Below are 24,872 nucleotides of genomic sequence, written 5' to 3'. Positions count from 1 at the left end.
AAGTGACGGATGGTGACACTGTCATGGGTACCAACCACAGACAGCAGGATAGGTCAGGGGGACCTCAAAGTGGACTTTAGAACCCAACAGACTTAAGTCTGAATTTCAGCCCTATCACTCTCTAGCTGTGTACCCTTGGACAAGTTATCTTATCTCCCTGAACCACTGGGTCTCATCTATTCCATAAAGAACTACTAAGAAGAGTTTGTGTCCTTTGTAGGGACATGGATGCAGCTGGAAACCATCATTCTTAGCAAACTATCACAAGAACAGAAAACCAAACACCGCATGTTCTCACTCATAGGTGGGAACTGAACAATGAGATCACTTGGACTCGGGAAGGGGAACATCACACACCGGGGCCTATCATGGGGAGGGGGGAGGGGGGAGGGATTGCATTGGGAGTTATACCTGATGTAAATGACGAGTTGATGGGTGCTGACGAGTTGATGGGTGCAGCACAGCAACATGGCACAAGTATACATATGTAACAAACCTGCACGTTATGCACATGTACCCTAGAACTTCAAGTATAATAATAATAATAAATAAAAAAAAGAAGTACTTCCCAGGGTTATTAATGATAATACATGAGAGAATTAGATACGTAAAATAGATTACATGGTGCTTGGAACACTCAGAGTGCTTGGCTCACCTTTCCTTTCTTCTGGTCCACTCTCGGGCAAATCGCTTCAGAGCACTGCTAAGAGAATGCAGCCCTGCAAAGGTTCTCTCCTCCAACCACAGGTTAACTGAAAGGAGCCGCTTGCTGTTTGAGATGATACTCTTTAGTAAATACTGGCATAACTTCTGTGACAAGGTGAATGACCACATGGGACAAAAAGAAAGAAAGACACAAACGTCCTCATCAAAGCACTCATGGGCCACAAAAGCACAACCTTGATTCTCTTGCCTCTGATTAAACCTACAGCTACTTGGGCATTTTCCACTAGCGATGAGACGGTCATCACGGTATAGGTAGATTCCTCTGACTTCATCTCAGCCTTGGATGTTGTCGTTTGAGCTCTTCCTTGGAAAACAACCATCAGAGAAGCCTGTGGCTGTGACACACCCCTTTACTATTCCCATATTAATTCCCTGAATGGTAAGTGTAAAAACCCGCTAATCTTACTGCACTACTTCCTGCCTGGCTTCTCACAACATGGTGCTGAGGAATGGAGATTCTATTCTAGAAGGTGTTAGGCCATGAGGTGTAAAATGAGAAGAACCTATACAAAGAATGTTTCACCAAGAAAGCTTCAATTCAACCTCCATGTCACCAAATTATCATTTGTATTGTCCAACCAGAGTTCCAGGTCCCAGTAGTATCTGCCCTGAGGAGCTCAGGAAATCCCCTCAACAGTGCTGACCCTCTTTACTGCTTCTTTGTATCTCAAATTAACCTGCAAGTCCAGATGTGCAATGGAACCATGCCAATGCCCAGTCTGGGAACAGGAGGCAGAGTCCCCAGGAGGCTAAGGACCTCAGATTCCCTACATCACTTCAGTTTTCTTTCAACACAAAACCAACTCCCTCTAGGAAACATGCTTCACAACAAAAAGAGTTTTAAAATGGGACTGGGCATGGTGGTTCATGCCTGTAATCCCAGCACCTTGGGAGGCCAAAGTGGGCAGATCACATGAGGTCAGGAGTTTGACACCAGACTGGCCAACATAGCAAAACCCCGTCTCTACTGAAAACACAAAAATTATCTGGGCATGGTGTTGAGTGTAATCCCAGCTACTTGGGAGGCTGAAGCAGAAGAGTTGCTTGAACCTGTGAGGGGGGAGGTTGCAGTGAGCCAAGATCGTGCCACTGCACTCCAGCCTGGGCAACAGAGAAAGACTCCATCTCAGAAAACACTAACAAACATACAGAGTTGTAAAATGGAGACATACACTGTAGCCTTATAGAAAGAAGGAAGAAGAAGGAGGAAGAAGGAGGAAGGAGGAGGAAAAAGTAGGAAGAAGAAGAAGGAGGAGGAGGAGGAGGAGGAGAAGAAGAAGGAGAAGAAGAACTTAGACAACTCTTCCTAATGTAGTGATTCTCAACCTCTACAACATGTAAGATTCCCTGGGACACTTTTCAAAATCGCAGGTCACTGGCACCTCCCCATACACACAGAATCAGAAACTCTGGGGATGGGCTTGAACATCTGTAGAATGTTTTAAAGCTACAAGTCAAAGGGTGAGAAACACTGGCTTAGTCTACAACTGGTAATGAGGTATAAGTCAGACTTGGAATCAGGTTTTCCCCAAATGCAGCACTCCTCAAAGGCTACTGGGTGGGACACTGTACCTAAGAAGGTTGACAAATGTCCAGCTGCAAATGGATTCTGTGGAGAAGAAAATTGGGAACCCGGAGGTTAAACAAAACATGTCCTTACTTTAGAACTCCCAGAACCTTCCTAGGCTAAGGTACGTTGTACGCTACGAGAGAGGAATCCATTATACAGTATTTTCCCAAACTTATTTGATCACAAAATTCTTCTTTGAAAAATATCTCACAACTCTAGTAGTCTCCAGGAAACACTCCAGGAAACGCTGGTCTCATGTGCTTGTCCTTCAATAATGATTTCAAGAGATTTCCTGGAAGGTCAGTACGGTGCAAACATTCATTTAAAAATGTGTTTGAGTTATTGGCCTTAGGGCTTTGCTGACTGCACACTGCTGTACAGTCAGGGCTGCGGGACCGAAAACAGCAATCACTGCAAACTAACTCCATTCGCAGACGCATTACCATCCCCTGGGATGCTTTTCAAAATTGCAGGTAACTGGCACCGCCCGAGACACACGGAATCAGAAACTCTGGGGATGGGCTTAGGCATCTGTAGTTTTTTTAAAGCTCTAAATCAAAGGCTAAGAAACACTGGCTTAGTCTATGACCGGCAGTGAGGTGTAAATCAAACTTGGAATCAAATTTTCCCCAAATGTAGCACTTCTAAAAAGCTACTGGGTGGGGCCATTGTTCCTAAGTTGAGAAATGTCATGGGTGGTAAGGACGCTGTGTCCCATCCTCCCCCACCTCGAATGGGGCTCCAAACAGCTCAATCCTTTTCTAACTTGGTCCGAATATAAACAAACCTAAGTCATCACCAATAACTATCAAGTTGTGAATGAATATGGGACTGTGCACACATCACTGAATTTCCCGGAATAATATTACCAGACCTTTTCATGTTCTTAGCAATACCACAAACCTGTAAGTACCTTATTACATATAGATGCCCTCTATGATATTATTCTACTATTAACAGCTAGTGGCAAGGGCATAAATACTCCTGCATTACAAGAGAAACCAGTACTCTCCAACCTAGGGGGCCTGGAATGCCACAGTTATCAAAGTGGAAGGCTTTCTTCTCATTGTTTCTCCTTTGGGGAGTCAGAATTTTAAACTCTCAACAGAAGTAATAAACTTCCAGCTATGATGGGTTTCATATTTGTGATACCTTTGTGATCAGCATTACAAATATACAACAACAGGCCAGGCATGGTGGCTCATGCCTGTAATCCCAGCGCTTTGGGAAGCCGAGGTGGGCGGATCACTTGAGCTCAGGAGTTGGAGACCTGTCTGGGCGACATGGCGAAATCCTGTCTCGACAAAAAATACGTAAGTTAGTTGGGGGCGGTGACTCATGCCTATAGTCCCAGCTACTTGGGAGGTTGAGGCAGGAGAATTGCTTCAGTCTGGGGTGGGCAGGTAGTTTTCAGTAAGCAGAAATCACACCATTACACTCCAGCCTGGGTGACAAGAGTGAAACTCTGTCCCCCCACCCCCCCCAAAAAAGATACATATACACACACACACACACACACACACATATACATATCTATGCATATATACACACCAATGAAAAATGCCATAGGCAAGGTATTCAATTGACAAAGTTATTAGTATCCTATTAATACTCCTAATTTCATATTCTAGCCAGTGAGAAGAACTCATTACAAATATGATTTTTTTCTGTAGAGTGTTATTTGATTCCAAGTAACTTATGAAATAAGTTCATCTAAGCAAACTCAGAAAGAATTCAGTGATTTATATCCTACACAAATACTGATTTCCTAAATGTAAACATCGCTCGTGAGCATTGCCCATAAATTACAGTGTGCCCATGCACTCAGTGGACAAATTTACTGAGGTCCTCTTATGCACCAGGCAGTAGTATTTCAGGAGTTGGAAATACAGCAGTGAACAAGAGATAAGAACCCCTGCCTTCGTGAAGCTTTCATTCTAGATCTAGGAATCCAAATAAATGTCAAATTAATTGGATGTTTGTCATTTCAATTTTCTTGCAAGGTTGGTATTGAAAGAAATTATTTCAGCTGCTCTGTGCATGACATGAGTTCAAGACAGAAGACAGGGGTGCCAGGAGGCAGAGGAACCAGATCCTAGCTGTACTTCTGTATACTACCTTAGCTCATCTTTTTATGTCTGAGTCTCAGTTTCTTCATTTGTTCGTTAAGTGCTGGATTGGAGCCTGATGCATTACCCAATGTATAGTAGCTGAGGGGTGTTTGAAAATGTGTGGGGGTGAGGAAGCCTTCTGGTTGACACAATCACTGAGTGGGCCCAGGAATTATGACTGTCCTTTATGTCACAGGACAAGCCTATACTGGGGTCACGGAGCTCTTGAGAGCCAAGATCAGCTGACTCGGTTCACAGTCCTTTCCCAGATGTCACGCTATTCCATTCTTTCTAGGATTGTCTAGGGTGTTATGATCCCTGATTTCCGTTCATTTGCAATAGGTTGGGTAAAGCAGCGGAGGTTTCTTTGAGGGGAAAACCATCTGCCAACATCCTCTCCTCTGAAAACCTCAGACTAGGTAAAATAGGCAGTTTCTAGTTATCATTCTAAAGCTACTTAAATTTTCCAAATTTCCCCAATTCCTTTTAGGAAAGTTTTTGTTTGTTTGTTTTTGAGATGGAGACTTGCTCTGTCACCCAGGTTGGGGTGCACTGGCATGATCTTAGCTCACAGCAACCTCCGTCTCCCAGGTTCAAGCAATTATCCTGCCTCAGCTTCCTGAGTAGCTGGTACTACAGGCATGCACCACCACACCTGGCTAATTTTTGTATTTTCAGTAAAGACAGAGTTTAATCATGTTGGCCAAGAATGTATTGATCTCTCTCTTTGTCTCTCTCAACACTGTCATTTTTCTCTTTAGAGTTATTCAACCCATAATCTGCCATTAAGACACATATTTGGGTGGCTGCGGGCGAAAGGACTGCAAAACATCCCCAGAAAGATTCTTTTACCTAAATTGATGATTAGTAAACTGTGCACTGAGGTACCCCGAGGCATCAAAGGGAATTCACAGAGGCACCTTGGGATATTTTAATTTTGTAGCATAATGTAGTAATAGTACACATCTATTAGACATGATACAATCAACATTAGATTAAGCAACATTCCTTTTGCCGACATCATATCTTTGCACAACCTCCCTTTTAGTGGTTTCTGTAATGAATGCAACTGCTGCACAAAATGAGGTGGTGTCTAATCTGATTCCAAGATTGAGACATCGCACAGTGCTCAAGAAATGCACACATTCCACTGTTAATTGTGGTCGAGAGTGAGATCAAACTATTATTTTTTCCAATTTATTATATTATTTTCTCAAACAGCTTCTAAGTCACTAGGACATAAATACTCACAGCCGATGGACCTAACTACTTTTTTTTTTTCTTTTTTGGAGATGGACTCTCGCTCTATTGCCCAGGCTGGAGTGCAGTGGCGCGATCTCGGCTAACTGCAACTTCCACCTCCTGGGTTCAAGTGATTCTGCTGCTTCAGTGTCTCATGTAGCTGGGATTACAGGTGCCTGCCACCACACCAGGCTAATGTTTTGTATTTTTAGTAGAGATGGGGTTTCACTACATTGGCCGGTCTGGTTTTGAACTCGTCACCTCAAGTGATCTGCCCACCTCGGTCTCCCAGAGCGATAGGATTACAGGTGTGAGCCACTATGCCTAGCCCTAACTACTTAATTTTTAATTTTCAGCCATAAGGTATTTCCTTTGTACAAGGGATATTGGAAAAATTAATGAGATGCTAATGGCACCATGAACTAAGAACGTTGAAGAATCTCTCAACTATACCTCTTGGTCAATCTCCAAAATAGGGCAGAGAATAGGAAGGGTTCTTTTTCACAGAAGTGATATTGAGAAGAAGCGATCAGGACCTGGACTCACCTCCTTATGAAGCCACAGCAGCAGCAAGAGCTGGATTGGTCTCACTACTTGACTGATAGGGATCAAAAATAAGTGTCTAGACTGGGTGGAGTGGCTCATACCTGTAATCCAGCACTCTGGGAGGCTGAGGCAGGAGGATCGCTTGAGCCCAGGAGTTTCAGACAAGCTTGGGCAACATAGTGAGATCCCTCTTGACACAAAAAAAATTAAATATAAAAATAAAATAATATAAAGGGATAAAAGCAATTCTTATTAGTTTTAGGGAGAAAATAGTAGCTATATAGTATTTTTAAAAACCTGCCATCACCTTAACTGCATCATCAAAATTAACATTGTTAATGAGGAACAGATGTAATACCTTGATAAGAACACATCATTTAGGTAGAATTCCTGTTCAGAATGTAGAACCTGAATCCAATTACAAGAATCACTCATCTAACCCAAAATCAGAAATTGCCTTTAAAAAAAAAAAAAAAAAAGATTGTGTACTTCAAAAACATTCTCACAAAAGACAAAGAAAGGCTATGAAAATGCTTCAGGTTCAAGGAACATAGAGACATCGTAACTAAACACAATCCTTGATGTTAGTACTAGAGGGGAAAATACTTTAAAGGACATTAAGTCAATTTACAAAACCAGAACCCAGTACATTAGGCAAATTCAAATAAATGTTAAGTTTACTGATGTTGATACTTGCACTTTTGTTATATAAGAAAATATCCTTATTCTTAGGAAATATACTACTTAGCAGGAAAGGGCTGTGATGTATACACTTATTCTAAAATGGTTCAGATAAAATAGTATATGTATTTGTTTACATATGTATGTATATATATGAGGGGGAAGAAAGATACAAATAGCATGGATAAAAAGCAAATGGGCAGGATATAGTGGCCCATGCCTGTAATCCTGGCATTCCAGGACTCCGAGGCAAGTGGATCACTTGAGCCCAGGAGTTTGAGACCAGCCTAGGCACCATGGCAAAACCCAGTCTCTACAAAAGATACAAAAAACTTAGGCAGATGTAGTGGTACACACCTGCAGTCCCAGCTACTTAGGAGGCTAGGGTGGGAGGATCTCATGAGCTTGGGAGGCAGAGGCTGCAGTGAGTCAAGATCGTGCCACTGCACCACTGCACTTCAGCCTGGGGGCAAAAGACAGACCCTGTCTCAAAAAAAAAAAAAAAAAAAAGGAAATGATGTAAAATGTTAACAACAGGTCAATCTAAGTAAAGAACACATAAGCTCTTTGTACTATTCTTATTTTTGCAACTTTCCTACACAGACCGCGCCCCAATTACAATGGTTCAACTTACAACTTTTCTACTTTACATTGGGTTTATCAGGGTATTAAATGCTTTTTGACTAACAATATTTTTGACTTACAATAAGCTTATCCATATATAACAGCATCATTAAGTCAAAGAGCATCTGTAATCTGAAATTATTTCCAAATATTTTCAGTAAGTAAAATGTGTATGTAGCACTTTGGGGTACAAGAAGCTAACTGCTTCAGTAACTAAACAGGATGCCTGCACCACAGCTAAAGAATGTATGATATGTATCAGAAATACATGGACTTAATGGCAGGAAGTTCACTGTCAATCAATAGCGCGACGGTACCAAAGCACATAAACCTAAGTTCTCAGTCATCAGCCTTCTGAAGACTCTGCAGTAAGTGATGTGCAGGAACAGTGAAAAGAACTGAAGATACCAAACTTAAATGAAGATACATAGGGACCTTGCTGCTAAGGTTTACCATATGGAAGTGAAGTCTGCATCATTTTGTGGTCCTCCTGGGTCATCACAACAACTAGGCTCCTCAAATGACTCTGTTCTGTAGCTGGAGTGGAGCCTGGGACCCAATTGCTCTCAAGTGCCCCCAGAAGATACCTGCAGATGGCACACGGACTACACTAGGGCCACAGGTTCTAGCTGACCCTTTGCATGCTGGAAAGCCCCAGCTGCCATTAATATACAATGATTTGTTTCTTTGTGGGGTTTTTTTGTTTTTTTTGTTTTTTGTTTTTTGGTTTTTTTGAGACGGAGTCTCGCTCTGTCGCCCAGGCTGGAGTGCAGTGGCATGATCTCGGCTCACTGCAAGCTCCGCCTCCCGGGTTCCCGCCATTCTCCTGCCTCAGCCTCCCGAGTAACTGGGACTAGAGGCGCCCGCCACCTCGCCCGGCTAATTTTTTTTGTATTTTCAGTAGAGACGGGGTTTCATCGTGTGAGCCAGGATGGTCTCGATCTCCTGTCCTCGTGATCCGCCCGCCTCGGCCTCCCAAAATGCTGGGATTACAGGAGCCACCGTGCCCGGCCCAATGATTTGTTATTTTGAGGAAGTCTGTAGATTTCTTTGCAGGGTACGAATAACATCAGGAAGGGTGGTTTTCATCTTAAATCAAATGAGCGGAAGACTCAGTACAGAGAAAAAGATCCTTGAGGTTAAAGGACACTGTGCAGCTCCTCTCAGTCTGCCCAGAAAATTCCTACACATGCTCCAAGAATTCTGCTCAAGCATCACTTTTTGGGACTGATTCCTACATTCCTTCCCTCCAGGCTGGATGACAGCCCACTTACTGCTCCATGAGCCCATCTGTCTCAAGACCCTTCTCAACCTTGCGCTGAAACTGTTAATTTCCTTCCCTGTCTCTCGCTCTCGGCTGCTTCATGAAGGAAGGAGAAGGACTGGAATGGTGACTTGGAGACAGAATATCAGAACTCAGCTGGGGACATCATGAATTAAAGGTGCTTGTGGAATATGCCGTGAAGATGGTTAGGAGTGTGCATCTCAGAGGAGTGGTTTGAGCTGAGGGTACAAATTTGAAATTCTCAGTTTGGATAAAAGTTCACCACTTAGACCAGAAGCAACTGCACAGGTGAAAGAGAATGTAAAGAACAGAAAAACATGGACTGCTAGAGAACATCAATACTTAAGGCATGGAAAAGGAGATTATGAAGAAACAGCCAGCGGTGTTTTCTACCAGAGCTTATTGTCACAACATAAAAATAAGGCAAGGAAAGTGAGAGCTGTAAGGACAGTGGTCAAAGTGTCAAATGTTGGAGAGAAATCAAGGAACACATAATATGTACAATCTGGCACTAAACACTAAAAATGCGACTTAAAATACGTGGTATCCAATTACAGTTAGATGAACAATAGCACTGAGACTCAAACACACAACAAGGACCTCAAGGAAGAAAAGTTAGGTGACCATTTACCAAAGAAAGAACTCAATTCTGCCTACATGCAATTAGCTACTCCACACCCGGGTAACGTCTTCATTCCAACTTTAGGTCCTGACTCAAGTTAGGACAGACATGAATTTTCCAAGACTATAGGTAAGAGTTTTATTTCACTTTGCTGCAAAATATATATGCATATTATATATAATGTATATACGATAGATACGCATATTATATAATGTATATATATGCATATTATATAATGTATATATGCAAAATATACACATATAATGTATATATACACATCATATATAAAATGTATATATAATATATACATATATTTTATATGTTACATATATTATATAATGTATATATACATATAATACATATATTGTGTAATGTATATATGTTCATATATACATTATATATTATATATACATATATAAAAGTCAAATTTTATAAATTATGTGATGGTATTTTCTTTCATTTTTTTTGAGACAGTTTTGCTCCTGTCTCCCAGGCTGGAGTGCAATGGCGTGCTCTCCACTCACTGCAACCTCCACCTCCCAGGTTAAAGCGATTCTCCTGCCTCAGCCTCCCAAGTAGTTGGGATTACAGGCACCCGCCACCACACCTGGCTAATTTTTTTTATTTTTAGTAGAGACAGGGTTTCACCATGTCGGTCAGGCTGGTCTCGAACTCCTGACCTCAGGTGATCCACCCACCTCGGCCTCCCAAAGTGCAGGGATTATAGGCGTGAGCCACCACACCCAGACTTTAATTTTAATTTAATCTCTTTTCCTACTGTCAGGACCTTTACTACTTTTATATACCTACCCTCCAGGCTTGGCATAAGGTTGGCTAGTCACATGTGTTATAAAGTTAGAAAACACATTTGATGATACAAGTAGCCCCGTCTGCAAGTTTTTATCATATATGAGATTTTGGTTCTGCAGGCTCCCCACCAATTCTGTGGGGCATTCTTCCAATAGATTCCCTTCCTGCTTAAGTGAGCCTCATTGATTTCTGTTTCTTGCACCTAAGAATCCTAAATAAAAACCAACATGTTATTTTACTAATAAAATTTTTTAAATTAACTATCATTAATTTTATTAACCATCCCGTTTTAAATTTTATTAAGAAAAAAAGGCTAGACACTCAAAGTAAAGGTTATCCCTTTAGAGTGAATATTAGCTCTTTGAAAACAACACGCTATTTTTCTCATTTCTCTGTGGATGACAGACTTTCACCAGAGACTGGATTCCAATCCAAGAATTAGTACCTGGTAACCACAAAGCACATTTAAAGTCCAACACGTAGTAACAAGTCTCAATATATGTTTGTGAGTTCAAAACACACAACTCTTTATTAAAACATTTAAGGGTAAACATTAATATTTTTAATTACCATTTATTTTAAGAACTTAAATATTATTTTGATTAAAAAATAAAGTATCAGCTTGGATCAGATATTTGCCTAGTGGAAGAAATGAATTTTGTTTTCTCTGGGGGACTTGACTATATGATCATATTCGTAATGTTAAAAAAAAAAAAAAAAAAAAATCTGACCAGGCATGGTGGCTCACACCTGTAATCCTAGCACTTTGGGAGTCCAAGGCAGGACCCTGTTTTCAACAAAACTTTAAGTAACAATTGAACGTTTGCAGAGGTTATAATTCTTTCCTTTGTGTATGCTCCATTCTAATATTCACTCCTTCTCTTATTCCAGACTTCTCTACACAACTCCATCAGATTCTTACCTCCCTTTCTCATTTTCAGTTAATACATTCCTAGGCTGATGTGATTCAAGTTCCTTTTTTTTTTTTTTTTTTTGAGACAGGGTCTCACTCTGTCACCCAGGCTATAGTGCAGTGGTGCGATCTCAGCTCACTACAGTCTCAACCTTTCTGGCTCAAGGGATCCCCCCACTCTAGCCTCCCAGGTAGCTGTGACTACAGGCATCTGCCACCGCACCCAGCTAATTTTTTAAAATACTTTTATAGAGACAGGGATCTCGTCATGTTGCCTCGGTTGGTCTTGGACTCCTGGGCTCAAACACTTTGCCTGCCTTGGCCTCCCAGAGTGTTGAGATTATAGGTGTGAGCCACCGCGTCCAGCCCCGTTTTCAGTTCTTCAGGAAAGATATCACATTGTGGGTCAGAAACTGAGTGAAAAGAGAGATACTTCCTAAGCATCAGCTGAACAGTCTGAAATTACGTTCTTTCAAACACCAGTGTGATAGTCACAGTTTCAGAGTCATGAGTTTCCACAAGAGTTAATGTGATGAGGGGGAAAACGAAAAAGCCTAAAGCAGTTGGCTTCTTATGAACAATCAAAGCAAACCCTGGAGCGTGTCACGCCCTCTGCTTGTGACAGAACAAACATTTCTGCCCTTAATCATAAAAGTAATTTTTAAGTATCATACAAGTATTTCTGAGGAGCAAAAAGATCCTATTATCTTTGCTGAAGAAAAACAAGTGAGACAGTGAGTAATTCTGAATCATATTTTAACTGCAAATATAGGCAACAACTTGCAAAAAAAAAAAGATAACAAGGTCTAAAATTAAGTTCCAAAGATCTTACCACTGTAAATACATTTTTTCATACATACCACATTTTGGAATTAAAAGTGATTTAAAAATCTAAGCAAAGGAAAAATAAAGTTCAAACCATGAAGTCTAAAAAATCAAATTCCTTTCAATTATTTTTACTTTTAAAGGATAATCATAAAAATAGGTACTTTGACTTTTTAATTGTAAAATTCATGTAACCAAATTTACCATCTTAACCATTTTTAAGTATACAGTCCAGTAGCATTAAATACGGTTTTCTAGTGCTAAATTCATTCACTGTTATGCAACCAAACTTCAAATCTTTTTCATCTTGCGTAACTGTAACTCTGCACCCATTAAACAAGTGCCCATTCTTGCCTCCCACAGCCCCTGACAGCTCTCATTCTATTTTCTGTCTCTATGAATGTGACCACTCTAAGGACAGCATATTAGTGGAATCACACAGTATTTGTCATATTCGTGACTGGCTAATTTCATAAAGCATCATGTCTCAAACTGCATCCATATTTTAGTATGTGTCAGAATTTCTCTCCTTTTTAAGGCTGAAAAATATTCCATTGTATGGAGATATATATACTGCATTTCGTATATCCATTCATCTGTTAATGGATATTGGATTGGGGCTGCCTCTATCTACCTTCTTTCACTTTTTTGGGGGGAGGAGGTCTCGCTGTGTCCCCCAAGCTAGAGTGCAGTGATGTGATCATAACTCACTGCAGACTCAGCCTCCTGGGCTCAAGCAGTCCTCCCGCCTTCACTCTCCAAGTAGCTGGGACTACAGACATGAGCCACCATGCCTGGCTAATTTTATTTATTTATTTATTTTTGTAGAGATGGGGTCTTCTCACTATGTTCCCCAGGCTGGCCTTGAACTCCTGAGCTCAAGTGATCCTTCCACCTCGCCTCCCAAAGTGTTTGGATTACAGGTGTGAGCCACAGCACTCAGCCTTCACTTATTTTTAAACAATTAATTTAACCAAGCAGGCAAAGTGCTGGAGTCTGGTCCCTTGCCTCCAAGGCAGCAGAGAAAATACAAATGTTAAAAGGCAGTAAGGGAAAGTTTGGTACACCATCAAGCGTGCAGCAAACAATGATAATAACATTGCTAGCTTCTAAGGAGGGTTTTCAGACACCAGCAACTCCTTCAAACCTTTGTTTGTGAATATGAGTAGGTATATACATATGCTAGATGCTAAAAATGCAGAGACCAGGCCTACTCTGAGGGCCAGATGGCCGAAGGACAAACATCTAACCAGTAAATAATTATAAACAATAGGGAGAATAAGGCAATAAAGAGAGACACTCAATGGCCCAGCCCCATCCCAGGCTGAGGCTCAGCAAAGGTTCCCTCCTTGCCTGCCTCCCAAGCTGAGCCTTGGGCAAGGAGCAAGAGTCTGGAGGGTCAAGAGGAAGGGGAAGGCACTGCAGATATGGGACAGCAGAATAAGGAGGAGAGAAGGTGAAGCTCAGGCTTGGAGGTAGAACCCAACTCAATGAAAAAGGAATCCCAATCGCAGAGCTCAAAACAGAATGGGAAAGACAAGCAACAAGACCTGATTAAGGATCAATCCACAAGAAGAAATGAAAACCTGCTGGAAGGCATGCATCACCGGATACCTACTCCTGTGCCAGTATGAACCTCCTGGAGTAGCCTCATCTGCAGAAAACCAATGGTGGCCTAGGCGTATAAATTAAAATCGAAGCAGTGAATGGTGACGGTGATTAAAAGCTCACAGACTTTATGGCACTCCTCATTCCATTCAGTGAAAATATTTTAAAAGTCTAAAACACATCCAAAAGAAGGCCACATTATAAAATCCAAACTGTTACTTTTCTCTGGCTTTTCAAATAGCACCAACTTGCCCAGTTAGTACATTATAGTTTTATATTATTATTTACTTATAACATCTGCTTCCTTCTGAAAAACGATTGCATCAGCTACTGTTTTAAGTTATTTGCCAGTCATGCTTCACAGACTAGCAGAACTGCAAAGGGCCTATAAGGTTATGCGTCTACAAACAGTTTTTAGCGCCACATGCTCCAGGAGGAGCTGGATCACCAACATGGGAAAGGAAAGTTCCGTGCCCTGCTCAGGGGTGAGTTCAGGAGACCACTGTGCAAACAATAATGACAATGCAATGACACGTGCCCACAAGTAGAATGTGGGTCATGCTAGAGGACTAAGTGGAGGCATCTTCAGATAGGAGACCTCCCTTTATTCACTTTCCCCTTCATTCACTCGCTCATTCATTCTTTTGTTTAGTGCCTCATAAGAGCCAGGCACTGTTCCTCAGGCTAAGAGTTGTCTCTACAGGAACATTTCACCATAGGAATTACCACTGAGGTGAGGTTTGAAGCTCCCCGGTCAGCGATGAGAAGAAAGTATGCTAGGTAGAAAGACTGTGGAGACCAACACAGGTTCAAGGAGTGACAGCTGGAGAGGAGTGGGCAGGAAAAGGGTCAGAGGTGGGAGACAGGAACAGGTGGAGCCAAGAGCACAGGTCGGGGAGGCGGAGCAAGGAGAGCTAGCGTCAAGGGAGGAGGAGCACAGAGAGCCAGCAGCACATCTTTTCCTTGATAGGAGGAAAGGAATCAAGGATGTGGAAATGAAGTTGCATTTCATGGTAGGGAGAGGCAGGAAATATATCAGTGAGCAGTGACAAAATACGAGGTAGCCGTAAAAATGGTGACCAGAGGCCAGGTGTGGTGGCTCACACCTGTAATCCTGGCGCTTTGGGAAGCCGAGGAGAGGAAGGAAAGAAAGAAAGAAAGAGAGAGAAGCAAGGAAGGAAGGAGGGGAGGAGGGAAGGAAGAGAAAAAGAGAGAAAAGAGAAAAGAAAAGAAATAAAGAGAGAAAGAGTAGTCCAAAGCTGATTAAGGTCTACTTGGGCAAACGCTAAGTTATAGGATGTTTCTGCTCTAAAGTTAAAGCTACCTGAGTAGCGGGACAGGGAACACTTGGGGAGCAGATGGGCAGGGCTGTCCAGCATAGGCTGGATTGTGTGGTAGTCACAATGCTGTTCAATTCCAGTACAGAGACCAGGGGTGTTGCCAGGGAGCTGAGATGCCCTGGCCTGGGAAGCCCTTGTTTTCCCGGAACTGCTCCTGACTTTTATAGACTCAGGGCTTGAACCTCCTTCAGCAGCAGAACTTCACCAGACTTGAAAGAAATCAATGTGCACATTGAGAAGACAGCAAATGTGTTGTTTCCTTTTTCTTTGGGCAGATAGACCCACCCCACAACAGGGCATGCTTGGCAATCACAGGATCCCAGCAAGGGGAGTTAATTATTCCATTCAAACATTTAGTAGCACTAGGCCATAAGTTTTGCAATAGGGATAGCCTTGTATGTTAAACATGTCCTTCACAGAGCTTGTTCCACCATGATTGCTTCTTGGTCAACTGCTGCTCACCATTTATTTATTTATTTATTTATTTATTTATTTATTTATTTATTTATTTATTTTTGAGACAGAGTTTGCTGTTGCCTAGGCTGGAGTGCAGTGGTGTGATCTTGGCTCACTGCAACCTCCACCTCCCCGGTTCAAGCAATTTTTCTGCCTCAGCCTCCCTAGTAGCTGGAATTACAGGTATGCACCACCACGCCTGGCTAATTTTTGTATTTATACTAGAGATGGGGGTTTCACCATATTGCAGGCTGGTCTCGAACTCCTGACCTCGTGATCTGCCCGTTTTGGTCTCTCAAAGTGCTGGGATTATAGGAGTGAGCCACCGCACCCGGCCTCCTTCTCTATTTTGTAGTTTACTTTGACGGTTTTCTGGCATTATCTCAAAGTCTTACTAATTATGGTCTACATGGTGTTGTAATGACATCGTTCTCTTTTACATCATCCAAGTAATTCTCAAAAACATTAAACATCACAAGGCCCAAGATTAGGACAGTTCCATATGCCCTTCAAGTTGACCCTGAATTACTTAAGCCTCTTAACCACTTGACTTTCTACTTAGAAAAGGATTTGGGAGGACTTCTCCTTCAGTTATTTTTGTTTGTATTATTAACTTTCAGCCAAGGTTGTGTTTTATTTTTTCTATTGTTAGTAACTGAAATACAGTCCTTTATAAAACTCCACACACACCCTCATTTAAGTACAGGGCAGTTCACTAATGCAAAACCAAATCATTAACTACTTTGACTTCCATTATTTCGTCTTAATAGTGTGATAAAAGTTTAAAAAAAAAAAAAGCAAAACCATCAAGCAAACCTCTATAGACATTTGTTAAATGAAGAAGAAAGGTGAAGGGGGCTTTCTGAAGATACGTATATGTCGAGTGCAGCTTACCTATTTTCATTTTTATGCCTATTGAATTAGTTCTAGAAAAAAAAAAGACTCCTTTGCTGAAGCTAGGAAGCATATATACAGCTTCCTGTTTCATACCATTGCATGTCAACATTAATGATATTTTGCAGTACTTGTTTTATTTTGTATTTTTTAAGTTTAGTCTTGGCAGATGTAATAAAATATCTTATTGCATAGAAACTCAAAATTACTGGTTATAAGAACAGAACCAAAACAACATTCCAGAGATTTTCATTTGTCCCCAGACTAAAACCAAGCTGACAATCCATACGGGTACTATTCTCAAAGAGTTCTAGACAGTGTCCCTCTAAGACGTCGTAAGTCAGAAAGAAAGCTCATTCATCAATTTCCAAAACCATGGTATTTAAATAATTATATTGCAGCAAAGTCAAAATTAGAGTACCTGTTTGATGATAGGGTGACTATTTTAAAAAGCTCAATATTCTGTCCCAATTTCCAATGGGAGAACAAACATTCCTACGTAAGTGAACTTTTTCAAAAAGATGTAGCTCTTCCAGCTCTATGATTGGTTTAAGTCACTTGCCACTCAGAGAAGAGATAAATCCTTAAAAAGTTGGCAAAATTAGATGTAGATGTAGATGTTACAGCCTTTAAAAAGTGAATGAAAAGGATTCAATGGAGTCAAGTAATTGTATTATTTTGGAAAAAGTATCATTATCTTGAAGTAATAACTTGTTACTAAACAAACTATTGAAAGTAAAATGAAATTTCATACATTTCAAACATATCCAGAATATTGAACACAAAGCAGACCATGCAAAGGTTTGTTTCTTGAGTGAAAAAACATTCACTTACCTGGGTGTTTAAGAAGGGAAGGTTTGGAGGTAGCTACATCATTCCTCCTCTGGGTCCAAATTACCTTGGCATGTCTCCTTGAAATAGGAAGCCACCTAAAATAAAATAAAAACAGAAGGCAACCCTTGTAAATTTCCATATCTTAAATGTATGTGATATTACAAAATGGGAAAATTTTAAATCACTTAGTATATAAAATACAATTCATCTGAAACTATTACCCCAAAAAGCAGGATGGTATTTGTTCTCTGTTTCAATGAATAAAATGCAAACTATTTGTCAAAAAAAAAAAAAAAAAAGTCAAGGCTTTAAATAGCGATAACCATGTCTAAAGGCGTCTAACAATGAAGCTGAACATTTTCACGTGAAAAACAGCAAATTTAAAAAGCCAACCTCGCAAGAAAGAAACGTGCCCAGCTGCCAGCGAGCCGCTTCCTAACTCGCGGCTCTGCTTCCAATGCTCTGACAGCGCTGAAGTCACGCTGGGGTTTCCAGGTTGGGGTCAGGAGGGAAAGTGCTGCCCCCGTCTGCAAAGACTGTGTTCAGCGCCACCACTTTAAAAAAAAAAAAAAAAAAAAAAAATGGTTTCGTGAAATGAAATGTTAAAAAATAGAAAATCCTCCTCTTTTCCCCAGGGAAGAATCGAGTGCACACGCTGGGAAAGGGTGGGAGCAGGGAGGAACGCCCGCCTTCCCGAGGCACCGCAGGGTCTGCTGCGCAGCGCCGCTGGTGAGGACCGAGCGCATCTGTCCACGGCGCCCCGGCCGCGCCTGGAGCCTCCCGCTCCCCGGGTGACAGGCAGGCGCTTCCCAGGGAGCACGACACCCGAGGAGAGGGTGGGCGCGAGTCCCACCGGGTGCCCTGCTCCCTGGGGGGCATGAAACCCCGGACCAGCCCTGCCTCTGTCTGCAGATCGCAACTTGCAGTGCGTGACAACGGGCCCCAGCCGTCCCTACCTTTTAGAAATATCATTGGAGGAAATCGACGTGTCAACTAGATAAAAGCAGAATGGGAACGAGGTGCGAGCAAAATACTCTGGAATGAAGGGCAAGGGGAAAATACTCTGGAAAGGGACGAAGCCCTTCCGGTTAAATTCATGTCAATAACGTTTTCTTCAGTTAGTCCAGGCACAGTCCTCCTTCCTGAGTTGTCAGAATTTTTATCCCATCTGTCTTTATAATTCAAGTAAGAGCAAATACACATCTCTACATATATTTGCTATTATATATATACATACAAATACAAATATCTTCATATACACAAATATACATATATTTGCTATTAATGTGTGTATACACACACACACAGAATTGCTCCCATTTCACATGCAGGAATTAAAAAAAAAGAAAAAAAAAAAGAAAGAAAGAAAGATAAAAGAAAAGAAAAACAGGCCCAGAAAGCTCCAAAGGAAAATTGCTAAGTCTCAGGTCTACAGACAGCTGGTCCCCACTTTCTCCATGGGGATGGCCTCCAAACGCTTCCCCGAAGGTTTTCTCTGACTTATTGACAGGAACAAAGTCAGCAGAAGTGTGAAGTGTATCACTATAGAGGTTGAGAGTCTATTTCGTACCCACACACTCTCACCCCAGTTCACCACGGGTTTAGTGTTGGAGAGGGTTGTGCGACTGCCCGGGGCCAGCTCTCGGCCCCAACTCGGTGCCTCTACTGCGGTGCCTGCGCAGCTCTCACCACCCACTTCCGCCTCTGCCTGGCCAATCAATCTGTGTCTAAATCAAATTGCAGTTGGCAGCAAGGCGGCGATGCCTAAGTGGAATAATCACTTAGACCCGAATCTGAGTTGTTTTCCGTCGCCCACAACAAATAATGTTACTTCAGCGCCTGCAGGCCAAGAGTTGAAATGAGCTTATAATTTGGCTTCCAATCCATCTCACATTCTGATTCTCAACCACTTAAATTTTCTTTTCTGTGATTTAGCTTGCAGGGGGCAGCTCTGGAGGCTCAATCACTGGCATGGTCTTTATGGATATCCTTCATGAATACCCTTGGCTATCTAAGTAAAAAGTGGGGAAATCTACATAATCCAAAACCACACTTGTTTTAATAATGAAAACAAATAGACTGTCAGCTGGTACCTCCACATAATCATTAATAATCTAATTTGTACTTCTTAGTCCAGCAACTTGAAGAACTGTTCAGTTTTCTCATCTACACACAGTAATCCACATACATCCAGCCCTGGAGTGTGTGGTACTAGCTATACCAAACTGCAGGTTCAGAGCCACGGCATGGCGCAGCTCCTCCCTCTTTTTCCAGTGAAGGAACTTATTAAAAGTCTGCTCTTCAGCTCTGGAAAGAACATACCTCCTTAGCTGTTCCAAGCATCATGTTCCTCCAGAGGAGAGTCATCTCAAGCTAGTAACTGAAAAATAGAGACTAAAGGCAAACCCACTGCCAAGACCCCCCTCGGTAATCAGGGTGGAAAGGCAACACCATCATGGAAAATTCCAGGAGGTGGCCTGCAAGTATACTAACAGCTCAAGAGAAGTGGGTGTGTTCAAGCGGACAGATGCTCTATGGGAAGAAGGGAGAAGGAACATCAACAGTACATCTACAATGTGTCCATACACCATGCAAGCTATATTACACACAAGTTCATTCTAACCACAACAATGCTATGGATATGTGCATTAATATTCCCACTTTACAAATGCAGAAATGAGGCTCAAAGGTGTGAAGTAACCTGCTGGGCTCGTACATGGTGAAATCAGGATTTTTCTAACTTTCAAACCAAACTCTAAAAAGCCTTTACTCTGTTGACTTTGCAACACTCCTTTACCTGAAAGACTTAGCCTTCATGTATGATTCTTTGAAAGTGAGTATGGGGCTTACAGAACACAGCTGCATGGAAGTGGTAGCTAGCTATGTGCGCTGCCAGCAACCTAAGGCTGCCATGTTGGCCTCAGGAACACAACCCACCCCTGATCCCCTATCATTCCTTCATTAAGAAACCACAATGACAAAAACATACACTTTCTGAGTATCAAAGAAATAGACAATAAGTATGTGGCAAAAGCAAAAACTAAATCCGGCAAAGCAAATGCAGTTAGAGTAGATACAAAACCTTGCTTTGTCCAATTCAGAAAGTGACAACGACATCCCTCTGTCTTAATTCTTGTGTCAGCCTAGCCAACATGGTGAAACCCCTGTCATGAGTTCTTCCCCTGAAAGACTACTTTTCTGTTATTTTGTAATTTTGTAAAAATATAAAAATTAGCCGGGCATGGTGGCAGGCGCCTGTAATCCCAGCTACTCGGGAGGCTGAGGCATGAGAATGACTGGAATCCACGAGGTGGAGGCTGCAGTGAGCTGAGATCGTGCCAATGCACTCCAGCCTGGGGGAAAGAGTGAGACTCTGTCTCCAATAAATAAATAAATAAATTCTTGTGTCCAGGTCTCAGTCCCTTCCCCTGTCCTCCGATGCCCAGTATGTTCTCCATAGCTTGGCACAGAGAGTGAGGATTCTGAATGAGCATTATGGAAGAGCTCATGTGTCATCACAAGTGTCAGTTACAGTAAGAAGCGAGTAAGAGGAGGCACAATGTGCATGAGAGTGGCTGAGAAACCATCCATGGAAAAATTCTAGACTTGGTTCTGGAAGTTTTTCTTTTTACTTACTTACTTACTTACTTATTTATTTATTTATTTATTTTATTTATTATTATACTTTAAGTTCTAGGGTACATGTGCATAATGTGCAGGTTTGTTACATATGTATACTTGTGCCATGTTGGTGTGCTGCACCCATCAACTCGTCAGCACCCATCAACTCGTCATTTACATCAGGTATAACTCCCAATGCAATCCCTCCCCCCTTCCCCCTCCCCCCTCCCCGTGATAGGCCCCGGTGTGTGATGTTCCCCTTCCCGAGTCCAAGTGATCTCATTGTTCAGTTCCCACCTATGAGTGAGAACATGCGGTGTTTGGTTTTCTGTTCTTGTGATAGTTTGCTAAGAATGATGGTTTCCAGCTGCATCCATGTCCCTACAAAGGACACAAACTCATCCTTTTTTATGGCTGCATAGTATTCCATGGTGTATATGTGCCACATTTTCTTAATCCAGTCTGTCACTGATGGACATTTGGGTTGATTCCAAGTCTTTGCTATTGTGAATAGTGCCGATTCTGTAAGTTTTTCAGTTGGGATTCTAAAGACAGGGAAGTCTACCCTGCCCCACCCACAAAGAACGGCGTTTGGCAGACAATTAGCAGTCCCTTATAAATAACTCTGCTTTTAATCATATTAAAAGAAGTCTACCAAAAATCATCCACTGAAAAGAGCAATTAAAAATGGTGAAAAGGAGTACATTGAGATCAATCATATTTTAACCATCTAGGAACTCATCCTATTTAATGTACAACTAATAAGTGAAAGTTCTCAGCATTGTAATGTCCAAAGGGCTTCAAAAACACAATGGATCCAACAGTGTGAAAACATCCATCCAGCTGCCTTAAGTTCCAAGGCTTACTCACCTGCATCTATTTAAAACCTTAAATCTTTAGACCATCTAAACCATGTCTGTGTCAGACACACTGATTCTCAAAATGTAAAAATTAAAAAGGGAAGACTAAAAACCCTCTTCACTATCAGCATGCCTAAAATAACAAATGAAAAACACCACGAGATGAGATATGTGTCTGCCAACTAAAGGCTCCCAGTGAGATCTTCTTTGTGCATATGTGGCTAATTTTATACATACACAAAATTTATATGTATTTAAATCTTAATGGTTACTCTTTCATTTCTTTAAATCAACGAAGTCCCTTATGTTATGGCACTGGAGGACAGAACAGGGATAGGGTCAGGAACTGTACAGTCAACTTCTAAAATTATCATGTTTCTCAAAAATATGTCTCAGAAAAGAAAGGCCTCTTGGATGTCACACATTATAAATTGTGTGTTACTATACAATATCCTTAACCACATTCCTTCTACATTAAGTAATTTTACTGCAAATAGTATGTTTTAGAATACAACTGGTTTTAAAGGTTGTGAGTTCTTCCCCTAAAAGATTACTTTTCTGTTACTTTGTCATATCAAAAACAGGATCTTGGTGTCCTGGTCTTAAGACTACAGGATGCAGACTCAACGGAAAGGTATCTATTTTAAATTCCTTTTTCATTTTAATCCTTTCACTCAAGTGGGTCACCCTGATTTTCTTCAATTTCTTACCTCCATAAATAGAGATAATCTCAGATAACAAATTTATGCTACTAAATTACTTGAAGTCTCTTTAAAAAGGTGCGAGTCCATTATTGCCTTAAAGGATACCAAATAATATTTTCCTTCTACTTTAAAGATTTACCAAGTACCTCCAAAGCTCAACAGTGGGGACCCTGCATGCTCTGGAGTTGAACTGTTTTCACATTGTCAACATGGGAACCACTAACATAATGGAGAACGAAGTGACTCCCATCACAGGCTAACTGGAGATATAAGTGATAAGCTATTATAGCATAAAAAAGCACTGACCAATTTAGGCTGGAGAGGATGCGCATTGTAACTAGTCTCTTGAAAAGAAAGTAAACTGCTTCTGTTCGTCATTGGCTGTAACACAATCTTTCTCCGCAATCAGTGAAGATACAGACAGTTGATGGACCTCCATAAAAGAGCTATTTTCCAGCAAACAGTCTGCAGTGCCATAGTTACACTCCACATGTAATTGTTCATTTTATTAGACACCCTCTTCCAGTAAATCCTTCTGGGCCGGCCCTGCCCTTATTAGACACTACAGATGCTCAGCTGGTGCTAGATGCCATCACAGAGTCTAATGAGGCCTGAACAGTGTTTCAGGGAGATCAGATGCACTGAATCCTGTCCAGAACACAAAATTTGGCTTTTCATCCTAAATGAGTTACTGTGAGATCTTAGGCAAGTTCTTAACTCCTATGCGTCTCCACTTCCCGATCTGTAAAATGAAGAGGTTGGACTAAATCTGTGATTCTCACGAGGGAGGATGATCTTTATCTGTTGTCTTCCCACCCCTAGCCAAGAATCCCTGTGTGTAAGAAGAGATGTTACAGATGGTAACAAGCTACACCGATAAATGATGAAAATGCAGACAGCAGTGAGACTTAGATGTTAAGACTAGGGAAGAGAAGCTTAAAAAGGGAACTGCTATAACGCTTCAAGCTGTAGACTTCCAGAGTATAAAGACTTCAGCAGACTAACTGATAAAGAGTAGTCAGACAATCAAATAGAACAACCATGGTTAATTCATTAGCCAAATGTCACCTCTCATTGTGGCCTTTCCGTCACATAGCTGGCTGAGTTAGGCAGGCACAACCCTTCATTCAGAAAAGTTCACTCACTCCCAAAGATGATACGATGATCAAGAATAGCTCATCTAGGATGCATGGTCCCAGGCAACAGGGACACCTGTACAGGGCAGCCCAAAAATAAAAAAAAAATTATACATTCCCACACCTTATACACCAACACACCTACTCCAACACAACAATGGAAGCCGTAGTATGGGGAGGGCAGAGGTGTGTGGTTCAGAAATGCCAAGTTCGGTCCCCGTTCTGCCATGAAATAATTGTGTGACCTTGAGCAAGTCACCTGCAAAATCAAAGTATGGAGCAGATCTCCAAAGTTACCTTCCAGTAGAGAAACTGCACTTGCTTTTTATTATTCTAACAAACATCTATGTACTGCTACAGTCTCCACAGCATCTTTAAGGTCACTACATGTATCTCCATTACTGGTTCAATTTTTAAATGACCACACTCCCAGCCTGTTTGGGCAAAGACAACACTTAGGACAACTGCCCAGAACACAAGTTTGAGATGCAGAATGAGTAAAGTTTGTTTTCTCTGGCTTCTTTACAACTCCCTCTGGCTGAATTCTACCCTGTACTCTGCCAAGTCTCCGTATTTCTGGCACTGAGGCTTGATCTATAGTATTCATAGGGCTGGTGACACTGTGATAGATGAAGAAATTAAATCTTTCGCCAAACTCGAACAGGCATTTTGAATGGTAATTTTTATCTTCTTCCTTCCCAGATGCAGGAATGTCAACAGTTGAGAGATGCTATGATGAAGGTAGAAAGTCACTGCAAAAATGGACTTGCCTCCCAAATGGTCTCTCATTATCTTGCAAATGTATTACTTTTGCTGTATCAATTTCTGAGTTTATTTCGTGTTACGCTCCAACTGCAAGGGAATTGAGAACATACTGTCCACATTTTCCAAAAAAAGACTCTAACATTAACAGAATAAATCTTTCGCCTTGAAAATGAAAACTCTGTGTAAATATTTATATAATTAAATTTATTCAATCAATCCATTGGGTTAGGCCAATGGAAGGATGCTTTTTTTTAATATTGAGATTGAATGATGCTTTTTTTAATATTGAGATTGACAGAGGCACAAAAACAATTCTAATCTCAAGATTCAAATAAATAAATAGTAATATTGCTTGTAGATGTCATTTAAAAAGATTTATGCATACAGAATGTAAATGGATATTGCCCTCAAGGATCCTATAATTGCTGTATATTATTTGCTACGCATACTAGATAATGAAGTTTAAAAATATAAATGGGAAACACAGATGTTTCCTCAATAAATATTTTTAAATCATTTCAATGTGTTTTCATTCCACAGCACAGCCAGGTAAGCAAGACAGGGGTCAACAGTTAACAAAGAAAACATTATTGGAATACTCAGCAATATAAAGGAATGATCTATTGGTACGCATATCAGCATGGATCATAATTATGCCAAGGAAAGAAACCCAACAAATGGAATACATACTGTATGATT

General features: G+C 41.2%; 1 protein-coding gene across 13 annotated transcripts in view; it reads right to left on the bottom strand.

Annotated features, from left to right (window-relative positions):
- Nucleotides 1–24,872, bottom strand: part of CSGALNACT1 (chondroitin sulfate N-acetylgalactosaminyltransferase 1) — a 360,764-nt gene that overhangs the window by 182,728 nt on the left and 153,164 nt on the right. For 8 of the 13 annotated variants that reach the window (XM_050801850.1, XM_050801848.1, XM_050801863.1 and 5 more), the window contains one exon: nt 17,088–17,182. The gene's annotated coding sequence lies outside the window, so the exon portion shown is untranslated. Of the gene's footprint in view, nt 1–655; nt 811–17,087; nt 17,183–17,308; nt 18,117–24,872 lie in introns of those variants that run through there. The other 5 variants (XM_050801851.1, XM_050801855.1, XM_050801852.1 and 2 more) reach the window with 5 other exon arrangements.

The sequence above is a fragment of the Macaca thibetana genome, chromosome 8 (assembly GCF_024542745.1).
Source record: "Macaca thibetana thibetana isolate TM-01 chromosome 8, ASM2454274v1, whole genome shotgun sequence".
Taxonomy (NCBI): domain Eukaryota; kingdom Metazoa; phylum Chordata; class Mammalia; order Primates; family Cercopithecidae; genus Macaca; species Macaca thibetana.
This window is presented reverse-complemented; position numbering and strand designations above follow the sequence as displayed.